Below are 8737 nucleotides of genomic sequence, written 5' to 3'. Positions count from 1 at the left end.
ACGTCGTTCAGGCCACAGAAGGACCAAACCTCCCCGGCCCGGCTGCAGGAGCGCCGGCCGCTTCACCAGCCCCGGCTCCGGACAGGACCAGGCTCCCTCCCCTGTGGGTGAGGGTCACCCAGAACCCCCCTTCCTGCCAGCGCCGGTCCAGAGCAGACCCCCGCCTCCTCAGGCCCCCCACATCCCCCAGCACCCCCCCAACACCTCGTAAGTCCTTTCTAACCCCCTTACTGAGTGCCCACGCTGCCAGGGTGACTCTCCCTGGCACCTCCCTCTCCCCCCAGTGTCCACGTCCTAATCCCCAGAGAGTCTATTACCTTGCAGGACAAAAGACACTTGGCAGATGTGATTAAGGATCTTCAGATGGAGGGATGGTCCTGGGTCACCAAAGTCCTCCTGCAGACCCTCAGACTGAGGGCGAGAGAGCTGGAGGGGAGGTGACTGTGCCAGCTGAAAGGGAGACCGTCTGCCACGGATACTCCTGTGGTGACAGGGCCCTGGTGGCCGGCTGGGGGAGGTGACCCAGCGCGGCCAGTGGGCAGAATTGCCGGGCTGGGCTGGAGGGGTGGGGGCTCTGGCCGAGAGCGGGTGGCCGCCTGACTCTCCCTCTGGTTCTGGCTCCAGCATTAAGATTCATCTGCTCTGGGCCCTTGTCCCAGTTGAAAGCCAGGCGTCCCTCTGTCTTAGGCGCTGGGTGGCCTGCTGGCCCACTGGCCCGGGGGTTGGGGGGTGAGTCTGGTTCAATCTGAGGACCATTTTCCATGTTTTCCATGGGCCTCATCTATGCTAGGCTTTGCATTTGGGGCTGGGCTGCAGATGGGAGCCCTGGGCAGCTCCGGGGGCAGGGGAACCGGACTCTGAAACCAATTTGCCACTGGTGTGACAAGGGCTATGATACTGGGAGCCCAGAAAGGGCCCTGGGGAGCTGGAGGGGGAGATACCCCTCTCTTCCTGGGAGTTCAGTGGCAGTTTCCTACAGAGGGCAGACCTCAGCTGGGGACTCCGGGACCAGTGCTCACCCCCCAGGCCGGTGCCCTTGAGCGTGGAGGTTCCCGGTAAGTACCCAGGCCTGGTGCCTGCCTGTGAGGGTCTTGGGTTCAGATCCAGACACTGAGGCAAGGCAGGGGCGCCTGACAGGGTGAACTCGGCAGGACCCGGCCTGCCAGCCACGTGGGCCCGATTCTCCTTCTGGAGACCCACTCACTCACCCCTCCCGGTGGGAATGGCTCTGGCTGAACAACGGTCCCTCCCCTACCCCGGGGTGGTGGGGGCGGAGTGCAACTTGGAGATGAAAGGGATCTGGGCCGAAGCCCTCCACACAGCCAGCCCCTGTCCCCCTGCCCCTCCAGCGCCTACCCTGAGAACCTGGCAGTGGGCCCCCTGCCCTCCGCCCAAGCATCCGGGGCCAGGGAGCGGGATTAGCGGAGCCCAGCCGTCCTGCCAAGGAGCTGTCTTCAATTGCCGCTTTCTGATTTCCCAAACAGAACAAGCCTGGCCACCACAGAAACCCCGGCCCAATTGGCCTTAAAATAACTCAGCATCCTCGGCGGCCTTCTGGGCAGAAGCAGCCCCTGCAGCCATCTCCCCAAGTTCAGCCTTCCTGGCTGCCCCATTCAATGCTGGGACCATCTCCCCCTCCGTGAGGCCGGGCCTGGTGAACACTCTGTAGATTCCCTGGGGTTTTCTGCACGGATGATGGTGACACTGGCACTTAGAGACGGGCTGGGACCTCCCGGCTCAAGGTGGAACGAAGGCGGGGACAGTGGACACAATGTCTCCTTCCCACGACCCCCCCCCCCCGGGAAAAAGCTTCCAGGCTCTCACCATTCCCTGAGCCCTTGGCTATAGGTTTTCTCGTAGTTTCTTTTTCCAGTCGGTGATGTCCCCTCGTATTCTTAGATGGCTGAAAATTAAAAAGAAAAAAAAAAAAAGGTTGTTTTTTTTTTTTTTTTATCATGAATGAATTTGGTCATGTTTTTTTCACATCCATTGAAATGACACCGTTTTAAAAAAGTCCTTTATTCTGGTAATGAAGTGAATCGCACTGATTGATTTTGAATATTAAATCAACCTCGCATTCCTGGAAAAAAGCCCACTTTGTCACGCTTCGTTATTTTTTGTGTATTTTGCTGGGCTTATAATTGTGGTGAGGGTTTGCATCCACGTTCAAGAATGATTTTGGTCTGTAGTGTAATCTCCTCTCTCGCTCTCCCTCTCTCTCGTTCTCTCGCTCTCGTGTGACGTCCTTGTCAAGTTTAAGTATCAAGATGGCTCTACCTTGTTAGAACAATCTGCGACGTGTTCCTTCCTCCTCTGGTGTCTGAAGGGTTTCTGTAATAATCGTGTTGTTTCTTCCTTAAATATTGGAGATAGTTCGCCGGTGAGGCCAACAAGGCCGAAGTTTCCCTTGAGGAAGGGAAGTTTGAATTACAAATTCTATTTAAAATAGGTATGAGGGTCTTTACATTTTCTGTGTTCTTCTTGGACCAGCTTTGGTAAGTTATGGCTTTCAAGGAGTTTGTCTGATTCACACGAGCCATCAAATGTGTCGACATGAAGTTTTTTGCAACGTTCCCCTACGATCCTTTAATGTAGGTAGGGGGTCTGTAATCACGTTTCTACTTTCCTAGTATTGCTAATTTGTGTGCGTGTGTTTCTTTTTCTTTTCCTTGATCCGTCTCACCCAGGCTTTGGCTATTTTATTAATCTTTTCAAAGAACCAATGATTGACTTTGTTGATTTTTGTATTCATTTCCTGTTGCCGCTGTAGCGAAATGACTTAGGGCCCAGCGACACCCATGTATCACCTTATGGTCCTGAAGGTCAGAAGTCTGACGTGGGTCTCACGGGGCTAAAATCAAGGTGTCTGCAGGGCTGTCTTCCTTTCTGGAGGCTCCCGGGGAGAGTCCCTCCCGGTCTCTTCCAGCCTCTAGAGGCGGCCCGTACTCCTTGGCTTGCAGCCCCTGCCTCCCTTTTCAGAGCCCGGGATGGGGGGCTCAGCCCTGCTCTGATCTCATCCTTCGGAACCTCTGCCTCCTTGTTCCACCTTTAGGGACCCTTGTGATTGATTACACGGGGCCCACTGGAATAGTCCAGGATAATCTCTCTGTTTCCGCAGGCTTAATTTAAGCCGTGACCTTGATTCCCCTTTGCTGTCTATTATGACACATTCCCAGATTCCGGGGATCAAGGTATGGATGTCTCTGGGGGGCTGTTATTTTGTATTCTATAATTTTCTCTATTATTTTCCATTTCATTAATTTTCTCTCTTTATTTCTAGTCTCCTACTTACCGTGAGTTTAATTTGCTCTCTAGATTCTATTATTTTTAATCATTGTTTTAAGCCACTAAGTGTTGGGGTGGCTTCTTTTTTTTTTAATGTTTATTTATTTTTGAGGCGGGGAGGGGTAGAGAGAGGAGACACGGAATCCGAAGCAGGCTCCAGGCTCCAAGCTGTCAACATAGAGCCCGACGCGGGGCTCGAACCCACAAACCGCGAGATCATGACCTGAGCCGAAGTTGGATGCTTAACCTACTGAGCCACCCAGGCGCCCTGTTCTCTGGCTTCTTTAGATTACTGGCTTTAAACCTTTGTTATTTTAAAAATATAAACACCGAGGGGCACTTGGCTGCTTCAGTCGATGGATCGTGTGGTGTTCATCTCAGGGTTGTAGGTGCGAGCCCCATGCTGGGTGTAGAGATGACTTAAAAACAAAATCTTGGGGTGCCTGGGGGACTCAGGTGGTTAAGCATCCAACTCTTGGTCTCTGCTCAGGTCATGATGTCACAGTTCATGGGATCGAACCCCGTGATGGGCTCTGTGCTGAGAGCCTAGAGCCTGCTTGGGATTCTCTCTTTCCCTCTCTCTCTCTCTCTGCCCCTCCCCTGCTCACATGTTCTCTCTCTCTCTCTCTCTCTCTCTCCCTCCCCCACATACACACACACACACACACACACACACACAATAAATAAATAGACTTAAAAAACAAAACCTTTAAAAAATACATACATATATATACATGTATATATATATATATATATATATATATATACACACACTGAAAACCATTAAATTCCCTCTAAGCCCTGTGTTAGCTGCTTCCCACAGATTTTGACACGTATTTTCATTTCCATTCCGTTGAAAATATTTTCTCGCCTCCCCTGAATTTCTTCTTTGACTCACAGGCTTCTTTCGCTGTGTGTTTTTTTAAATTTCCCAACATTCGGACCTTTCCTAGATTGTTTCGTTATTCTGAGTCAATGAGAGAGGAATTCTCTGCATGGTTTTGGTAAGCGTATCCAGACTCGTTTCGTGGCCCGGGAGCTGCTCTGTGTTGGTGAACGTTCCCCGTGGCCTTGAAATGCACGTTTGGAAGTTGTTCGGCGGCCTGCTCTACAGGTATCGGTTGGGACAAATTGGCTGTATCAGCCTTCTGTATCACCATCTCCCCTCTGTGGCCGCGGTCCCAGGACTCGCCTCCGCTGCTTGTAAACCCCTGGCCCTTCCCCTGGGCCTGGGGTCAGCGGCTGTGGCTCGCCACTGAAGAACGAGGAGGAGAAATCGAAGCGATGCTTTGGTCAAAGTTTGTCCCGGAAACGAGATGTCAGGTCATAAGCGGCCTAGGCAAACGTGTGAAATGCTCGAGTGGAGGCCAGGTGAGCAGGTGGCTTGGAGTGTGGGCAGGCGGGCAGGCGTTCACCTGTTCCGCTTTCCAAGTCGCTGCGTCCCGCCAGGGACCAGCATGGGCCCGGTGCTCCCTAAGGACTCCTCCATGCAGGAACCACCAGAAGCCAGGGCTCGGCCAGATCTGGGTCCGCGTCCTGGCTCTGCCCCAGGGAGCTGTGCGATCCTGGGGGGTCATTCACGTCCCTGACCCTCGGCTTCCTCATCTCTTAAGTGGAAGGGTAATCAGTGCTTTGCAAGTGTTGAGACGAGCAGAGAAGGACTCCTGTCCGGCATAGCGCCTGGCGTGGGGCGGTGCTCAGCCTTTACTGCTGCTGTCCAGCGCCCTGGGGGCTCCTGGGCACTCTCTGGTCTGTCCAGAAGCCTCGGGTGGCTCTGAACCTTGGAAGCGGCACCAAGGAGGCCTCTTTGGCGCCTTGTTATAATCCCCATCCCCTTATAGACTCCTTTCCTGGCTTCTTGGCCGCCGAGCATCCAGGGGCAGTTTGATTGCTCCTAGAGACGCTGGGCTCACTACTTGCAGCCGTTGCCCGAGCTCTCATTGTGGGGTTCAGGCTGGAGAAAGATCTTTCTCGTCTACCTCCCTCGTCTTTCTCTCTGCTGCGTCACCTGGTCACCTGGACCGTCCACCTAGGGAGTGGGTGCCTCGGCTTGGAACACGGTTAAAGCAGGAAGATGGACACAGGGAAGTCGGCGAGGAACGAGATCCTGCCGCTTCTCGCTCCGTTGCCTTTGAAAGCTGGTCTCGGTGTTTCTGGGGTGCGGTTGCCTCTTTGTCCCTCCACCCTCTGCCCCGCAATCTCCACCTCACCCTCCAGGAACGGCCGCAGTTCGGGCCACATCTGAGAGGTGCTCCCTGCCTCCGGGCCTGCCAGCCAGCACCTCACTGTGGCATTGGGCTGGAGCAGGTACGGGATGGGGCAGCACCCGCCAGTGGGCATCGTCTGGTCCTGGAGCCTGGCTGGGCCTTAGCCCCAGCTGTTCCCTGTAGCAGCGGCATCCCGCCCTGGCTCCCGCAGACGCTGGGCCGTGGAGGTGACCGCTGCCCCCGCCCCCGGCTTCCCACAGGAAGCCCTTCTGCTGCAGGGGCTCCCCCAGGACAGGTGTGACCCTGCTCCAGGGGCCCAAGGGACCCTTGTCTGTGGCCCTATTGGAAGCCCTGGAGCGCCCTGGCCTCCTTGCGGGTCCCGTGGGACATCGGCTGGGCCGGAGGGGTCCCGCGTTCGCCCTGGGCTCCTGCTGGCGGCTCTGGCGTGACCCTGGGTGGAAGGACTTCCGTCTGGCTCAGCCAGCAAGGGCCCAGGATGGACTCAGTCCCAGCTCACGGAATTCTCATCACGGGAACCTGAGAGCTCAGTTTGTGACCCATAATAAACGCTCAGAAAATATATTTTCAACAACTGTGTGCATGTAATTACAGGTTTCTGGTGCCCATCTCTCCTCCAGAGCCCGACGGTAACTTGTCAAGAGGGTTTTGTCTGATTTATTTGTCAGTCCCCAGCCCCCGCCCCACCCCCGGCCGGGCTCCAACACCGAGGACACCAGGGACACGGGGCCAGGGACTGAGTGTGGGAGTGAGCAAACAGATGGGCGACCCAAGCCTCCTCTGAGCTGGGGCCTGGCTCCCCGGCCACAGTGCTTGGCCTCCCGGAGCTGGCGGGGTTCTCTGGCCTCTGCCCTTCCGAAGAGCTAGGCGGCCCCTCGATGGGGCCCTGGGCCTCCGAAATAGGACGAGGTTCTGAGACACGAGGATCTTGGCACACCCCCTTCTCTCCCCAGCCTCCAAACCGCGTGGCCGGTGGAGGGAACATATAATTTGAAAAAGGCTTCTCTAGTTACATGGAAACTCCTGCCAGGCACAGGGAAATAAATAAGTCGCTGACGAAGTCCAGGAGCCCAGCGCATTTGATCCGCTGCTGTTCTGGGAAGAGGCCGGAGCGGCCCCGGACCAGGGAACAGCCCGTCCCCCTGAATCGGGCCAGCCCGGGGGCATGGGCTGTGAGAGGAGATCGTGCAGTGGCCCGTCCCTGCTGGTGCCCGCCGTCCACGCGTTCTCTCGTGACCCCCCTCCCCCCACCGTCGTCTCCATTTACAGATTAGGAAGCCACTGGCCAAGGCCACGGACCCGGCTCTGTGGGCTTCTCAGGCAAGCAGGCCTCCCAGCCTCCCAGCCTTAGCCCCAGCCAGGCTCCGGGGAACCGGCGAGAGGCCCTCGGGCAAACCTCATCCTCGTGGGCGTCAGAGGGCCAGCGCTGGGGCAGGGCAGGCCGCCTCCCAGCTTCAGATCCGCAACGGCACCGGTGACGACAGACCCCTCTGGACCGGGGGTGGGGTGGGGGGTGGGGAGGTTGCGGGGGCAGGGGAGTGGCCCTCTGGAAGGGGGGGAAGGTGAACTTCACGCTGGCTGGAGGCCAAGTCCGCCGTGCGGTTCAGGAAGTGAGCTGCCCCGGTAATTCCCGGTCTGGAAGCCCTTCATGCTGTTCCTCAGGGCATTATTTGTAGCCACACGAGTGCCCCACGAAAGTGGACCAGTGGACGGTGAACTGGTGATGCCTCCTCCCCCCGCAACGAGTCTTCAAGGACGTGGGGAAACGCCGAGGCCAACAGATGAAGTTTAGAGCCCCCCCTGGGACGCCCGGGTGAGGAAGGACGGGCCATCAGGGGCGAGCGCTGCACCCCTACCGTCCGGGAAGTTGCTGTCCTTCCTGGTTTTCCGAGTTAGCGTTTCCCAACGCCTGGTAACGAGCGTGTGTTGCTCCGATAGTGGGAGGATCGGAGCGAGCGCGTTACTCCGTGGACCGAGGGCGGCCACCCAGGGGATGAAAAGAACCGGGTCGTGCGTTGTGTCCAAAATCAGCAAGAAGCAAGTTAAGGACGCCGCGGCCTCCGGCCCAAGCCCCATGCTGAGGACGGAGTCACGACCCGCAGCTGACGTTCTGCAATGGCCTCCTGGTCACGCTCGGGGTCTGCGTCTCCCCCAGGAGCCTGAGACTCTTCCTTCCCTGCCCCCCGGGGCCCCAACTTCCCCCCTGGGCCGCTCCGTTCACACCACCAGCCTCCAGACAACTTCTATTTCGCCCTTAGACCCTGGTCACCTCGAAGTTTAGAAGAAAGCGCCGGGATTCCTCCAAAGCCGACCCTCAGAGCGTGTGCCTTCTGGGGTCTTCAATGTGGCTCAGATGCTAAGACCTTAATCTCCAGCCCTCGGGTTCGGTCTCATCGCCTGCCTTCCCTGTCCTCAGGCACTGCAAGGTTCCAGCACCTGCTGTTCGCGCCGTGTGCTCCCCCTTAGCCGGATCCCTCCTCGTTACTTCCAGTTTCCCATGAAGAAGCATCTCCTGCGGGCAGCCCTCCCCACCCCTCGATGGCAGGTGCCGCCCTTGGTGGCATCGGCTACATTTGCCTCCAGGCCTCGTCTCGGTGGGAAGGAGTGACCTTCACGCGCTGAAGGCGTCCGGCGCCACGAGCCCTCGGTTTGGCTGCTTGTTGTATCTTCATCGCGGGACGCAGCGCCACGCGCACAGTAGGCGCTCAAGGAGCCTCTGCAGGACGAGCCCTGGGAGCAAATGAAGATGAGCTTTGGCACCACGGGTGGGTCCCCAGGGGCACATCCAGGTGGATGCTGACAGCTGCAGGGCTCCCCTCGAAGGGATTCTTGGATTTTGTAGGTGAGTGATTGGCAGTTCCCGTCAAGGGATCCTGGCTCCTGACTGAGCCACTCGGTTTGTGGGGCCTCCGTTAGCCTTTCTGTGAAATGGGCACGACGAACCTGACCTCTCCCACAGCCTTTCTCCGGCGTCCCTCCTTTACTCACGAGCGATTACAACATTCACAAGGCTTCTGACACCGGATGTGTGGGTTCCCCCCCACCGCACCCCATCACGCGATTTGGTGACATCAGCTGGGCGTCCTACAATCTCACTCGATTCTGACACCGCCTCCCTGGAGGCAGCATCAGACGTCACAGGTGAAGGGCTCAGTCCCACAAGACTGCCCCCCACTTCAGGTGCCGGTGGCAAGCAGGAGGTCCCCAGGGTACCCCCAACTTCTGTC

The 8737-nt window shown here is 57.3% G+C and overlaps 1 long non-coding RNA gene across 1 annotated transcript; it reads left to right on the top strand.

Annotated features, from left to right (window-relative positions):
- Nucleotides 1-293: 293 nt before the first annotated feature.
- LOC115517850 lies at nt 294-2072 on the top strand. The gene is made up of 3 exons (XR_004343825.1): nt 294-437; nt 980-1055; nt 1485-2072. It is a non-coding gene; the product is annotated as an uncharacterized LOC115517850 (long non-coding RNA).
- The last annotated feature ends 6665 nt before the right edge of the window (nt 2073-8737 follow it).

The sequence above is a fragment of the Lynx canadensis genome, chromosome B4, assembly GCF_007474595.2.
Source record: "Lynx canadensis isolate LIC74 chromosome B4, mLynCan4.pri.v2, whole genome shotgun sequence".
NCBI classification, from domain to species: Eukaryota; Metazoa; Chordata; class Mammalia; order Carnivora; family Felidae; genus Lynx; species Lynx canadensis.
This window is presented reverse-complemented; position numbering and strand designations above follow the sequence as displayed.